The 15,890-nt window shown below is 36.9% G+C and overlaps 1 pseudogene; it reads right to left on the bottom strand.

The window, feature by feature from the left end:
• Nucleotides 1-9,277: 9,277 nt before the first annotated feature.
• On the bottom strand, nucleotides 9,278-9,553 carry LOC101111064 (cytochrome b-c1 complex subunit 6, mitochondrial-like; annotated as a pseudogene).
• Nucleotides 9,554-15,890: the final 6,337 nt, after the last annotated feature.

Below are 15,890 nucleotides of genomic sequence, written 5' to 3'. Positions count from 1 at the left end.
TAAAATGTCCTTGGAATCTGTCATTGCTGCAGTATGTACTAGTATTTCCTTCCTTTGTAAGACTACATAATATTCTGTTGTAGAGATATCACTTTGCCAACACAGGTCCATAAAGTCAAAGCTATGGTTTTTCCAGTACCCTTGTATGGATGTGAGAGTTGGACCACAAAGAAGGCTGAGTGACAAAGAATTGATGCTTTCAAAATGTGGTGCTGGAGAAGATTCTTGAGAGTCCTTTGGACAGAAACGAGATCAAACCAATCAATTCTAAAGAAATTCAACCCTGAATATTCATTGGGGGAACTGATGCTGAAGCTGAAGCTCCAATACTTTGGTCACCTAATGTGAAGAACCAACTCATTGGATAAGATGGTCATGCTGGGAAAGATTGAGGGCAGGAGGAGAAGGGGATGAGAGGATGAGATAGTTGGACGGCATCACTGACTCAATGGACATGACTTTGAGCAAACTCCAGGAGATAGTGAAGGACAGTGAAACCTGGTGTGCTCTGGTCCATGGGGTCTCAAAGAGTCACACTGAGTGACTAAACAACCGCATTTTATCCATTCATCCATTGACAGACATTTCAGTTACTTCCATGTCTTGATGATTGTGAATAGTTCTGCTATGAGCATGTATATCTTCAAGATACACAGGATACTTCAAGAAACTGTCTCTTCAAGATAGTTCCTTCAACTATTTTGGATATATACTTAGACACATGATTGTAGATCATATGAAAGTCTAGTTTTTGTTGTTCTTGTTTTGAGCAACTGTCATCCTAATGGAGTGAAGTCATATATCATTGTGATTTTAATTTGCATTTTACTGATGATTGCTAATGCTGAGTATTTTTTCATATGCTTGTTAGCCATTTGTATATCATTTTTTGAGAAATATTTATTCAAGTCTTCTGCCCATCTTTTAATACGACAATTTTATTTTTATTGTTGAGTTATATAAGTTCTTTGTATATTCTGGATATTAATCTCTTATCAGATATATCATTTGCAAATATTTTCTCCTAAGTTGCCTTTCACTCTGCTTGAAGAAGGAATTCATAGAGCCTGGACTCCATCTTAGGCCTGTTCATGCTGATCATGCTCAGTCACCTTTCCAATGGACTATGAACTCTGTGTTTAGTGCCTATGAAAACAACAACAGAAGGACAAGACCCCTGCATACAGGGGAACCTTGAAGATCATATCTAGGTTACTCATCACCTAAGAGAAAACATACACTAATCACCCCTTCCTCCAGACAGGCCATAATTTTTTATGTATCAGTTGGAGTATAACCTTGGGTTTATTGATTATTGGCTAATTGTTTGACTGTCTGAGCACATGAGCACATAGCATGTGAATGATGGGGTTATTGGGATTGTATTTTCCTTGGTTTATGTAAGTCTCAAGGAATTTGGAGTGGTGGGTTCAGACACGTACACATGGGGTATAAAATATTTTAACAAATGTTGGTCAGGGTCCTTGGCTAAGAGGAGACTCTGCCTTGGGCCCGCCAGTGTAATAAACTGCATTTCACTATCTGCATTGTCCTTCTGAGTGAGTTTGTTTCCCAGAACGCGTGGCTACAACATGCTGAGTGTGTTCTTTGAAGAACAAAGTTTTTAAGTTTGATGTAGTCCATTTTGATTATTTTTGCTTCGATTGCCTTTACTTTTGGTATCACTTCCAAGAAATCATTGTCAAGCCCAGTGTCTTGAAGATTTTACCTTGTGTTACCCTAGAAGTTTTAGAATTTTGAGTCCTAGGTTTTGTAATTCATTTTGAGTTAATTTTTGTTCATGGTGTAAAATAAGAGTTTAACTTCATTTTGCATGTGGATATCTAGTTTTTCCAACACCATTTGTTTGAAGAGACTGCCCTTCTCTGATTGAGTGATCTTAGCACTCTTATTGAGGGGGGGTTGTTTCTGAACTCTCTATTTTAATCTATTGATCTATATATCAGTCTTTATGACAGTACTAGAACACTTTAGGCTTCTCCAGTGGCTCAGAAGTAAAGAATCTGCCTATAATTCATGGGACATTGCAAGAGACCAGGAGACATGAGTGCCGTCCTTGGGTTGGAGAGATCCCTTGGAGAAGGAAATGGCAACCCACTCCAGTATTCTTGCCTGGGAAATCCCATGGACAGAGGCAGGCTACAGTCCCTGGGGTTGCCAAAGAGTCCAACATGACTTAGCATGTAAACAACACCACGACTTTAACTACTCTAGCTTTATAATATGTTTTGAAATCAGGAAGCATAAGCTTTCCAACATTGTTCTTCTTTGTCAAAATGTTTTGGCTATTTGGAGTCCTTTCAGATTCCATGTGAATTTTAGAAGATTTTGTTGTTGTTGTTGTTGTTGTTTTTTCTGCAAAAAATTCCATTATGATTTTGATTGAGATTACATTAAATATGCAAATCTCTGAGAATTATATTGACATCTTAACAATACTGTCTTCTAATTCATGTACATGATATTTCTTTCCATCTATTTGTGATTTCTTTCATTTATTTAAGCAATGTTTTGTAGTTTTCAGTGCACAAGCCTTTTACCTCCTTGGTTAAGTTTATTTCTAAGTATTTTATTCCTTTTTATACTGTCATAATTCAACTTGATTTTTAAATTTCCTTTCCTGATTGTTTTTAGTATATAGAAATGTAACTGATCTTTGTGTGTTGATTTTGTATTCTGCAACTTTGCTGAATTTATTAATTCCAGAATTTTTTATTTTCCCCTATATATAGAATTGTTAGCATCTTCTACATATAGTTTCATTGCAAAAAGATAATTTTACATCTTCCTTTTAAGCTTCTATGTCTTTTATTTATTTTTCTTGACCAATTTCCATAGCTAGAATTTCCAACACTGTGTAAAGTGAAGCAATGAGAGTAAGCATCCTTTTCTTGATACTGATCTTAGATAACAACTTTTATCAAGTCTTTTATCAAGTATGATGTTAACTGTAAGTCTTTCATATATGACCTTTATTACGTTGAGGTAGTTCCCTTCTGTTTATAATTTGTTGATTGTTATTATCTGAAGGAGTGTTAAATCTTGCTTCAAATGTTTCTTCTGCATCAGCTAAAATGATCACTTGGCTTTTGTCATTCATTCTGTTAATGTAGTGTATCAGGACTATTGCTTTTTACGTATTATTTAAATTTTCTACAGCATCATTAATTTTACTGAATTGTATTTTATTTCTATGAAGTGTCATAGGTTTTCAAGATACGGTAATGTCATATCATCTACAAATAAAGATATTTTCAACTCATTCTTTCTAATTTTTGTGATTCTTATTTTGTGCTTATACTTTGTGATGTAAAAGCTCCAATTCTATAGTAATTGATACTGAAGCTGACCATCTTTGCCTGGTGCCAGACTTTAGAGAGATGATTTAACTGTTTTCCTTTATAAATGCCATCTTTTGGCTGGAGTATATATCTTTTATTATGCTAAGAAAAATATTTATTATTTTTATATATTTCTGGTGGGAAAGTGAGTTAAATTTTACAAATGCTTTTCAAGCACTTTTTAATATGAGCATATGACTTTTCTCTGTAAAGATAATAATAAGGTGAAATGTATTAATGGACTTCCTAATATTAGCATTTCTGATATAAACTATATTTTTTCCTGATGTATTATCTTCTTAGTACTGTTGCTCCCTGAGTTAATATTTTGGGCTATTGAATCAATATTTATAAGTGAAATTTGTCTATAAACTTGAGAAAAGTAATTTTTTAAATTAAGTTTTGTTATTAATGCTACATTCTTTTTATCAGAAGGATTTGGATGATTTCCTTCTTTTCTCATGCTTTTATAAAATAAGACATGGACCTTGAAATTTTTTGTAGAATTCCCCTATAAAATCATCTTGACCTGATGTTTTATGAGATATGTGGAGTGCAAAGTAACTCTTAGGTATTCTCCATTTTTTTCTATTAAAAAATTGGTATTTTATTTTATTTTTTAAATTGGAGTCAGTTTCAGCAAAATACGTTTTGTAGAGAATTATCTACTTTTCCATTATTTAAATCTCTTGTTTCAATGGTTATTTTCCTTTGTCACTTTTTATCTTGTGCATTTATGTTATTTTTTCCCCCAACCTCATCACATAAACAAGCTTCCCACTTGTTTAGATTAGCAAGTGATAATTTCTTTATTTTTTGTAAATAAATATTGGCTTAGTAATATGGCTAATTTTTCTCTTCTAGTTCATTAATCTTTTTGCTTTTATTCTTATTTCCTCTCTTTTGTTATCTTTATTAGCCAAATCGTTCAAATTATTCAAATAATCAAATCCGGCAATAAGATTTTCATTGTTCATTTTTACTGACATATATATATATATATATATATGACTGTAAAATTTCTTCTGCTCACTTTAATTGTATAGATTAAAGATACACAAATTCTGATAATGTTTTAAATCTTTTTTTTTTTTTTTTGTAATGTCTGGGCATATGACAAATCTTAGATTTGTATTTTTTCATCTAAATTGAGCTTTTAGCAAAGTAAGAAGAGTGGTTTTATTATTACTACTTTGTGTAATTTATTGAATTTTTTGTAACTCAATATGTGGAGAATTGGTGAATTTTCATAAGTATTCAATATGCATTAGGAAGCAAGATTTATTCTCTATCATCAGTGTACAAATAAGAACATCTTATTTATTATGTTGCTTGTGTCCTCTGTATCCTTACTTGTTTCCATTCCTTTTACCTTTTTTCAGTCTGAGCATGATGTGCCAGAATCTCCTGGTTTTGTTTGGTTCTGGATCCTTGCATTTCCTGAGGTTTCTACTTTAGGAAGGTGGCAGATAGTTTCTGTCTTATCTTTCCTGTGAACTGTGGCCTTTGCCTCTAAAAAGTTTTCTTCTTTGTCTTATCTGTTTTTCCTGAATTCTATCTTATCAGGTACACAATCACAATCCTGCTTTCATTTTCCTTGCATTTACCTTTGTTCAATTCTTTATTTTTCAGCTTTCTCCACTGTCTTGTTTTAGTTTTAGCTTATGTATACAACAAACAGTTGGTTTTGCTTTGTGAGCCAATTTTAAAATGTTTTCTTTTAATACCTGAGTTAAATGCATTTACATTTGCTGATTATATTTCATTTCAGCTTTATCAATTATTTTATTGTATTCTTCATGTAGTTTCACTATAAAGTGACTTTCAACTGTCACTTTATAAAAAAAAAATGAGAGAGAATCTCTTTTTTCTCTTTCTGTTTTTACCTTGTGTTTTATGTTCCTTTTGTTATTTAGGAAGGCTTGTAACATGACCACACTGTTACTTCATACTAATGTCCAGAGTCTCTTCTTTCCTTAGTTTTGACTACTCTGCTTGTCAGCTTTAAATGATAGTCTCTGAACCCACTCTGTCTCATTCTCCTTTCTGCTCTGCTTTCCCCAGTTATTTTCTCAATTAGTTGTAAATTAAAGTTTGCAAAGTTCTTTGGTTTTATGTTATATTGCTTGCAAGATATGGGTGATTTTATTTTCACCCCTTGTTCATCTGTATCTTTGTTTGTTTTTCAAGGCTGTGTGGAGAGATTCTAATTTAGGCAGCTGCCATTATCCTATGGACCTAGAAGCTTCTCATAGATTTTTATGAGAATTAAATGAGCTAATCTATGTGAAAGTAAAGATAGCTGATTACCCTTTGGTGCAAAGACTTTAGTAATCTGTTTTTTTGTTTTTTTTTTTTTTTTTTTTTGCTTTTAAAGATAACACTTTTCTTTTTTTCTAACTACTGTCTATTAACCCTTTTATGGGAAGTATTTTTGCACCTTCCACTTCCTAACATGCTTTCTGTTTTGCCATATAGATATTTTCTGATTTGATAGGTAGAAAGGTACAGGAGGTTGAGGGCAGGGTGACATGTCAGTGGGCTTACCTGGAGAGAGTAGGTAGAAATGAACAAGCTGGAAGAGAAAGCACCAAACAGGAGTATAAATTGCTAAAAAAGAAAATAGAAAGGAAATACATTTTCAGTTCTCTTGCATTCTACTTAGACTTGCTCCAGGCTATAAACAAGGCTGAATAGTAGGTTGGTTTTAAATGCACTAACTAGACTAGATTCAAATAAGAACACTAGAAATTCTTTTGAGCAACAGCTATATTTAGTTAACTTATTCTTTCAAAAAGGCATTGCACTTGAACTCAAAGGAGTAACAATACATTATATATATATAGTCAGTGTCTTCCCTGAAGGTTTAAAATATATGACAAAATAAGCAATAGTTTAACATTATGTTCACAACAAACCAAGAATTTTGAATTTTTGTTATCTGCATTTTAAGCACAAGAAATAATGAAGATTCAAATTCAGAGAGATTGAGTGAATGTTAGAAAGACATATAATTAAAAAAGAGCAGAGCAGTGATTTGAATCAAGCTTTTCTTTGCTCCGATATAATATAATTTAAGAAGATAAAGAAGGGCAAGATGAGTGGCAATAACAGACATATTTTAAATGCTTACAGGACAAGTTATTTGTGGTTGGAATGGTCTGAGAAGATATTTCAGAAAATATTGGGTTTGTAGATTAGTTCCCCTCCAGTGCAGGGCAGCATTTGTGTTCCTAATTCCTGTGCATCCCACTTGTTCCTAGCCTCTCTTTTGCTCTGTGATTCTACCAGGAATGGTTCTTCTGTCTTAAAAAAAAGAAACAAACTTTCTGTCTTTTTTTTTTTTTTTGCACAGAGACCTTCAGGCAGGAACCTCTTTTAAATTAGAGATGGTAATTAATATTATCACTGGGTCCTGAGAGGGGAGCTTGATTGAGACTGCAGGAATAGAGAGTGACAAGATACAGATTGCTTGTTATCTGATCAGGAGGGCTGGTGTTTGAATTCACTTGGAGGAATAAAGACAGTCTATGAACTGATCCTTTGATCCAGATAAACACCAGCAGGGTGTGAAGTGGTCTTGGAATGACCTAAGGCTGAATCTGTTATGAGAATGGGGAGGGTTGCAAATATCAGAACAGCAGGAGGTAGAAGTGATTCTAATGGAATTAGATGAGACTACTGACAAGGTCCCATACGGTCCCATCACTTCATGGTAAATAGATGGGGAAACAATGGAAACAATGACAGACTTTAATTTCTTGGGTTCCAAAATCACTGCAGATGGTGACTGCAGCCAGACAAACCCAGACAGCATATTAAAAAGTGGAGAATTACTTTGCTAGCAAAGGTCTGTATAGTCAAAGCTATGGTTTTTCCAGTAGTCACATATGGATGTGAGTTGGGCCATAAAGAAGGCTGAGTGCTGAAGAATTAATGCTTTTGAACTGTGGTGTTGGAGAAAACTTTGAGAGTTCCTTGAACTGCAGGAGGTCAAATCAGTCAGTCCTAAAGGAAATCAGTCCTGAATATTCATTGGAAGTACTGATGCTGAAGCTCCAATATTTTTAGCCACTTGATTCAAAGGACTGACTCATTAGAAAAGACCCTGATGCTGGGAAAGACTGAAGGCAAGAGGAGGAGGGGATGACAGAGCATGACATGGTTGGATGGCATCACTGACACAATGGACATGAGCTTGAACAAGCTCCAGGAGATGGTGAAAGACAGGGAAGCCTAATGGGCTGCAGTCTATGGGGTCGCAAAGAGTCAGACATGTCTGAGCAACTAATAACAATAACATTGACAGGAACCTGGCTCTCTGGAAGTGTTTCTTCAACTCCCTGGAGGTGATATTCCTGTTAAACGTATTATTTAAAATGGAGAATAAGAGAAGAGAACTACGGAATAACAAAGTAAAGTTGGTGACCCCAAAGTTCAATCAAATCTCAAGTAATCTCCATATCTGTATCCAGGTGTATTGCAATATCCTAAGATATTAGGACAGAAGGACCTCAAAAGAAAAATGGCTCCATCATTTTCATTTTATAGATGAAGAAACAGAGTTCTCACTATTCAACCCTTGCTTACTCTCCTAAAAAAAAATTAGAACACTTGGCCCAGCGACAGAACTGAAATCTGATTCTAAAGCTATGAAAGGCTTCTTTTAACAAAAAGGGCAGCTTTTTGTGGATAACTCCAAAGTGGAAGGTAGGTGATGGGGAATATCCAAAATTGTCATATTTGAATCTTACCTTCATTATCTATTTGGTAATGTGTGGTTACGGGAAAAATCACTTATCTATCTTGAGCCTCAGTGTTTTCATCCTTAAAGTCTAGATAATAATTCATAGCTTGTAGAAAAAACTAAGCAGATGGAGTGATTTCCTCTACATGAAGAAGGCACAGAAAAAGCAATTTTAAACTGTTCATCAAAGATGGTTGAACCTTGGGGAAGAGGGTAACAGAGTATGGATGGTTCAGGCAGGGAAAACTTAGAGGAAAAAAAAATAAAATAAATTTTACATTTATTCACACGTTTAATTCTGCAGTAAAACTGTCAGGTAAAGTACTCTGGTCTTCATTGTAGACATGAGAAAACTGAAACAGAAAGATTAGGTTATTTGCTCAAAGTCATGTACAGAGCAAATTCAAAATCTGATCTGCACCAGGAAATGAGAAGTAAACAAAATATTCTTAAATGTGGTAGTAGAAGAGCCAGCTCTGTACATGCATACATTATCAGTTCAGTTCAGACACTCAGTTGTGTCTGACTTTTGTGACACCACGGACTGCAGCATGCTAGGCTTCTCTCTCCTTCACCATCTCCTGGAGCTTGCTCAAACTCACGTCATTGAGTTAGTGATGCCTTTAAATCATCTCATCCACTGTCATCCCTTCTCCTCCTGCTTTCAATCTTTCCCACCATCAGGGTCTTTTCCAATGAATCAGTGCTTTGCATCGGATAGCCAAAGTATTGGAGCTTCAGCTTCAACATCAGTCCTTTCAATGAATATTCAGGGCTGATTTCCTTAGGAGGAACTGGTTGAATCTCCTTGCTGTCCAAGTGACTCTCAAGAGTCTTCTCCAACACCACAGTTCAAAAGCATCAATTCTTCAGCATACAGCTTTCTTTAAGGCCCAACTCTCACATTCATACAAAACTACTGGAAAAACCATGGCTTTGACTAGACAGACCTTTGTTAGTAAAGCAATGTCTCTGCTTTTTATTTTATTTTTTGCTGATCTGAACTTTATTAAGATGAAATCAGTGATAATTACAGAAATTACTTGCCTAAGCTAAAATCCTTGAGATTCACATGAAGTTAGTTACACAAATAAATGGCATGTTCAAAACCATGAGAAAATATCCCAATGCTCAAGTGATGAAGGCTTAGGTGAATAAATCTGCACACCTATTTCAAGCTGTTAAACAGTTTGTGGGCCTTACAGTGGTCCCTTGCATGCAAGAAGTCAAAGAGCTCCTGTGTGCAGTCCTCCTCTGCCTGTGACCTGGAGGATACACGCTCATCACAGAATTCTAGCTGCCCCCTAGCCTTTACACATTTCTTCATCTGCTCATATTGCCCTCTCATTGTTGTCAGGGTATCTGCTAATTCCTCCTCCTCTTCTTCCTCCTCCTTGGGATCTCAAGACCCGGTCAGCATCCTTTGCTTGTCCTCTAGCCCCATGTCCGGCTGCAGTTCTGGTCTGCTTTTTAATATATTATGTAGGTTTGTCATAGCTTTTCTTCCAAGGAACGAGCATCTTTTAATTTCATGGCTGCAGTCACCATCCGCAGTGATTTTGGAGCCCAAAAAAATAGTTTCTCATGTTTCCATTGTTTCCCCATCTATTTGCCATGAAGTGATGGGACCAGATGACATGATCTTTTTTTTTTTTTTTTTAATTTGCATGTTGATTTTAAGCCAGCTTTTTCACTCTCCTCTTTCACTTTCATCAAGAGGCTCTTCAGTTTCTCTTCACTTTCTGCCATAAGGGTGGTGTCATCTGCATATCTGAGGTTATTGACATTTCTCACCACAATCTTGATTCTAGCTTGTGCTGCATCCAATCCAACATTTTGCATCATGGACTCTTCATATAAGTTAAACAAGCACAGTGACAATATACAGCCTTGATGTACTCCTTTCCCAATTTGGAATCATTCTGTTGTTCAATGTCTGGTTCTAACTGTTGCTTCTTGGTCTGCATATAGATTTCTTAGGAGCAAGTAAGGTGGTCTGATACTCCCATTTCATTAAGAATTTTCCACAGTTGTTTTGATCCACACAGTCAAAGGCTTTAGCATAGTCAATGAAGCAGAAGTAGATGCTTTTCTGGAATTCTCACATTTTTATCTATGATCCAATGGATGTCGGCAATTTGATCTCTGTTTCTCCTGTCTTTTCTAAATCTACTTGAACGTCTGAAAGCTCTCAGTTCATGTACTGTTGAAGCCTAGCTTAGAGAATTTTAAGCATTAGGTTGCTAGTGTTTGAGATTTCTGTGGTAGTTTGAACATTCTTTGGCATTGCCTTTCTTTGGGACTGGAATGAAAACTGACCTTTATCAGTCCTGTGGCCACTGCTGAGTTTTCCAAATTTGCTGGCACATTGAGTACAGCACTTTCACAGCATCATCTTTTAGGATTCAAAATAGTTCAGCTGGAATTTCATCACCTCCAGTAGCTTTGTTCATTGTGATGCTTCCTAAGGCCCATTTGACTTCACAGTCCAGGATGTCTGGTCTGGTTATCGGGGTCATTAAAATCTTTTTTATAGTTCTGTGTATTCTTGCCACCTCTTCTTAATATCTTTTGCTCCTGTTAGGTCCATACCATTTCTGTCCTTAATTGTGAATTTTTTTGTGTGATATGTTCCCTTGGCATCTCTAATTTTCTTGAAGAGATCTCTAGTCTTTCCCATTCTATTGTTTTACTCTATTTCTTTGCATTGATCAGTTAAGAAGGGTTTCCAGTCTATCCTTGCTAGTTTTTTGTACTTGATATAAAGATGGATATATCTTTCCTTTTCTCTTTTGTCTTTCACTTCTGTTTTTTCAGCTATTTGTAAGGCCTCCTCAGACTACCATTTTGCCTTGTTGCATTTCTTTTTCTTGGGGATGGTTTTAATCAGTGCCTCCTGTACAGTGTTATGAATGTCTGGCCATAGTTCTTCAGGGACTCTGTCTATCAGATCTAATCCCTTGAATCTATTTGTCACCTCCATTGTGTAACTGTAAGGGATTTGATTTAGGTCATACTTGAATATTCTAGTGGTTTTCCCTACTGTCTTCAATTTAAGTCTGAATTTGGCAATAAGGAGTTCATGGTCTGAGCCACAGTTGGCTCCTGGTCTTATTTTTGCTGATGATATAGAGCTTCTCCATCTTTGGTTGCAAAGAATATAATCAATCTGATCTTGGTATTGACCATCTGGTGATAGGCGTGTGTAGAGTCATCTCTTATATTGTTGGAGGAGTGTTTTTGCTATGACCAGTGCATTCTCTTGGCAAAACTCTGTTAGCCTTTGCCCTGCTTCATTTTGTACTTGAAGGCCAAACTTGCCTGTTATTCTAGATACCTCTTGACTCCCTACTTATGCATTCCAGTCTCCTATGCTGAAAAAGACATCTTTTTTTGGTGTTAATTCTAAAAGGTCTTGTAGTTCTTGATAGAACTGTTCAACTTCAGCTTTTTCGGCATTAGTGGTTGGGGCATAGATTTGGGTTACTCTGATATTGAGTGGTTTGCCCTGGAGATGAGCTAAAATCATCTCTATTTTTTTGAGACTGCACTCAAGTACTGCATTTTGCACTCGTTTGTTGACTATGAGGGCTACTCCACTTCTTCTGAGGGATTCTTGCCCACAGTAGTAGATATAATGGTGATCTGAATTAAATTTGTCCATTCCAGTCCATTTTAGTTCACTGATTCCTAAAATGTCGATGTTCACTCTTGTCATCTCCCATTTGACCACTTCCAATTTGCCTGGGTTCATGGACCTAATATTCCAGGTTCCTATGAAAGATTGTTTTTTACAGCATCAGACTTTACTTCCATCACAATCACATCCACAAATGGGCACTGTTTTCACTTTGGCTCTGTCTCTTCATTCTTTCTGGAGCCATATCTCCACTCTTTTCCAGTAGCTTATTGGGCACCTCTTAACCTGGGGAGTTCTTCTTTCAGCATCATATCTGTTTGCCTTTTCATAGTGTTCATGGGATTCTCAAGGCAAGAATACTGTAATGGTTTGCTATTCCTTTCTCCAGTGGACTACATTTTGTCAGAACTCTCCACCATCACCTGTCCATCTTGGGTGGCTCCACACAGCATGGCTCACAGTTTCGTTGAGTTAGACAAGACTGTGAGCCGTGTGATCAGTTTGGTTAGTTTTCTGTAATTGTGGTTTTCCTTCTGTATTTACATTATGCATATATATATATAATGTATATGTACAGATATGTAATATATAAACATATACACTATATCTTAGATACATATATATATATATATACTATATATATATATATAGTATATATATATTTACTGGCATGTACTTGAGTAAAGATAGTTTGGACGTAGGGAGAGAAGGAGGAACCAGTTAGAAATATAATATAACAGTCCAGGTAACAGATAATGGAGATTAGAACAAATGCAGCAGGGGTAAAAATGATGAGTGACAAAAGATATATTTAGGAGATAACTTGATATTGCAAAGTGAGAAAGTATGAAACATCAAGGATTACTGTGAGATGAGGAAAGTGGGTAGATGGTGATGATAATATAAACTCAACTGGGTAGGAATGGTTTAAAACAGTTGTTTGCAAGCCTTTAATATGAAAGTGAACAAGTGACTCTACAACTGGGACATATTACCTTTAATCTAGACCCTGAATATCTGCCCATCACCACTTCACTCATTCCTTACGTCTTAATCTCAGCATAATAGAGTGCCAGAGTTGCAAAGATAGACTATTAGATATTTAGAGTCTGGATTGAAGATAATATGCCTTGAATATTATCAAGGACTGTGTTATTTTGTGTATATTTGTGTGCCAACACTTATACAGTAACCTGAGACAGAAGTCAAAACAGGCATGTCAAAATGTTCACCATCAGAATATGCTGATTAAGTATATACTTTGCCCCATTGAATGCTATCATTTCCATGTTAACCTCTAGCATGTCTAAAGAACAGAAGCCATTTTATTTTCTTTAGAAAAAAAATACCTGTGTCATAGTCATCAGTGACATATTATGAAGGGACTAAAAATGTTGCTTCTGAAAAAAAAAAAAAAAACCGATATTGACCTAAAGAAAGGTTTCTTATGCTAAATAAAGTATATACACAAAATGGTGTGCAGAGTCTACAAAACAAGTGACAAGTACTTCTCAAACTGTCAAGGTCATCAAACTAAGAAAAGTCTGAGAAGACTGTCATAATTGAGAGGAGGCTAAGTGTAACGTAGTGCCGCAGATGGAGCTCTCGAACAAGAAAAGCACTGAGCGACAGAGCAGACGGCTCTTCCCCACTGACTCAGCAGTAAAGAGCCGGCCCACAGTGCAGGACACCCAGATTCAACCCCTGGGTCGGGAAGGTCTCCCGGAGAAAGCAATGGTAACCCACTCCAGTATTCTTGCCTGGGAAATCCATGGACAGAGGAGCCTGGTGGGCTACAACCCATGGGGTCTCAAAAAGTCAGACTAAAGACTAAAGGGACTAAAGAACAACAGCAACAAAGAGCAGACAGAAGTTTATTTCTGTGTAAATTCCTAGGCGTCTGAAAGCTTAGGAGTCCTGAATTTTCATACATGTCTCCTTAAAATCACATATTTTTTGAAATCTTTCAGGAAAAAAGACTTACCTGAAGATCCGTTTTAAAATGTGCTAAGTGGCTTCTATTTTCTGTCCTATTTTAATGCATAAGTTGACCCCTCAGTGTTGAGTAGCTCCATAGGGAGATAAAGCACATGCTCAAGATGCTTGGGAACACGCGTACACCCATGGCAGATTCATGTTGACATATGGCAAAACCAATACAGTATTGTAAAGTAAAATAAAGTAAAAAATAATAATAATAATTAAAAATAAATTTAAAAAATTTTAAAAAGGAAAAAATAAACTAAGCTAGATATCAAAAAAAGATGATATCTTATCAACCTTATTATGGCAAGATGTCACTTAGATTTTTTAATTAGTTTGAGCTCTATGGAATTGCCAGTTTTCAACATGGAAAAGAAAAAGGTAACTTCATATGGTTCAGTCTAGTGCTTTATGCAATATGCAGCCTTATCTTTCTGTTGTTGGAGGCATCTAAGGTCTCCATCCAACTCTGCTGCCAACACAAGCTCTTAATAAGCAGGTCTCAATTTGAGCGGTTAACACTGTAAAATATGTGTAAATTGTCTGTTTCCGCCCTCTTCACTCACCTCTTCCAATCTGACCTCCCACTTCCAAATTAAGTGAACTAACTCTGGCAATACCCCAAGACCAGAGCAAACTCGGTGATGATTTTAACTCAAGAACCCAAGCAAAGTCCTGGTAGATTTTGTGGAAAGGTTTTTGAAAGTTAGGAAAACTTTCATCCTCATTTAACCCATTAGGATTTAGATTTGGGGGCGGGGGGGAGGGGGGGGGACCAGGTCCCATGACTTGGTGTAACATTTCCTGAGTTGAGGGAGCTGAGAATCTCAGTAGCGAGAGTATAAGGAAACATTGGAACTGAGGGTCTGGAAAAAGTATTTGGTCTGTTAAAAAGGCTTCCTCGTCCCTCAGTTGACCTGCAATGCAGAGTCTTTGGTAATAAGGCAGTATTTTATCCTAGCTTCCTCCCTCTCCCCTTCCCCCTCCTTCCAACTCCTGATCCCCCCTCCCCCCGTCCCCCCTCTCCCCTCCCTTCCCGCCCCGAGTAGCAGCCGCAGAGCATGGGGTGAAAAGTCGCTGGAAGGACAAGTTGACAGATAGCATTTGGGTTACCGGGTCACTGAAAGGCGTCGTGATCCGGGCTCAGACGGAGCGATTTCCTCGCTGATTTTAATCTTTCGTCTGTTCACACGTCATGCCACCTGGACATAATGCAGAGAAATCTGGAGATTTAACAAACCCTTCCGCTTGCCCCCAAAGCTCCCTTGGAACAGAGAGAGAAAGAGTTAACTCTTTCCCTGCCTTTTCCATCAACAGTAGAAAACCTACAAGTGGGACAGACCTCTCTAGCAATTAATAAGCTCAAGGTTTTGTCTGAGCAAAGAGGGCTTCCTCTTTATGAAGACTGTAAATAATATAACAAGCTGTCCCTTTTACTGCCTTAGACACACGTAAGTGGCAGCTTTATCCTTTTTTTGCTGACCCCCTGTCCAGGTTTTGATTTACTTTCAAATCTCTTGTCTTAGATTCTTAGAAAATATTTATTTTGGGGGTAAGGGGTGGGGTGCAGTCAGTGGGAGAAAGGACAGAAAGAGAGAGATCCGAGAAGAGGAATATTAATAACTTTCTTGTGACTGTGGCCAGACAGTCTGCTTTTCTTATTTCCCCATAAGGTTCGGAGCTATTTCTGACCAAGGGTGTTAAAGCTGAGAATTAATGGATTTCAGCAAAGTAGATGCTGTCATTCCAGAGAAATGTTTCTGCTTAACTTGTTAGAGATGTCTCAGGTCGTGCTTTGTAGAGCTGGGGAGTAGGGAGAGTAAAGTTAGCCAAGGTCCTGGCAGGTTTCTGCCCCTTCAGGTTTCCTCCCTCTGGACAGACAGTGGCTGGATAGAGAAAGACTCTAGCTCTCTGTTTTCTCACAGAATGTGCTTCATACTTCTATGAAAGCACTTATCAGATTTTATCACACTTATCTGTTCAAATGTCAGCACCAGATTAGAAGCTCCACAGGATCAGTGACTGTATCCTTCACATCTAAGTGCCTGAAATATATAGGTGTGCTTTAAATATTTGGCTGTTTATCAAACACCGTCTGAGCACTTACTATTGCTGGGTACAGAGCTAGACAATGTGGATATAATGAAGAATAAGCTGC

Source organism: Ovis aries, chromosome 1 (assembly GCF_016772045.2).
Source record: "Ovis aries strain OAR_USU_Benz2616 breed Rambouillet chromosome 1, ARS-UI_Ramb_v3.0, whole genome shotgun sequence".
NCBI lineage: Eukaryota > Metazoa > Chordata > Mammalia > Artiodactyla > Bovidae > Ovis > Ovis aries.
Note: the sequence above shows the minus strand (reverse complement) of the source record. Positions and strands in the feature narration are given on the sequence as shown.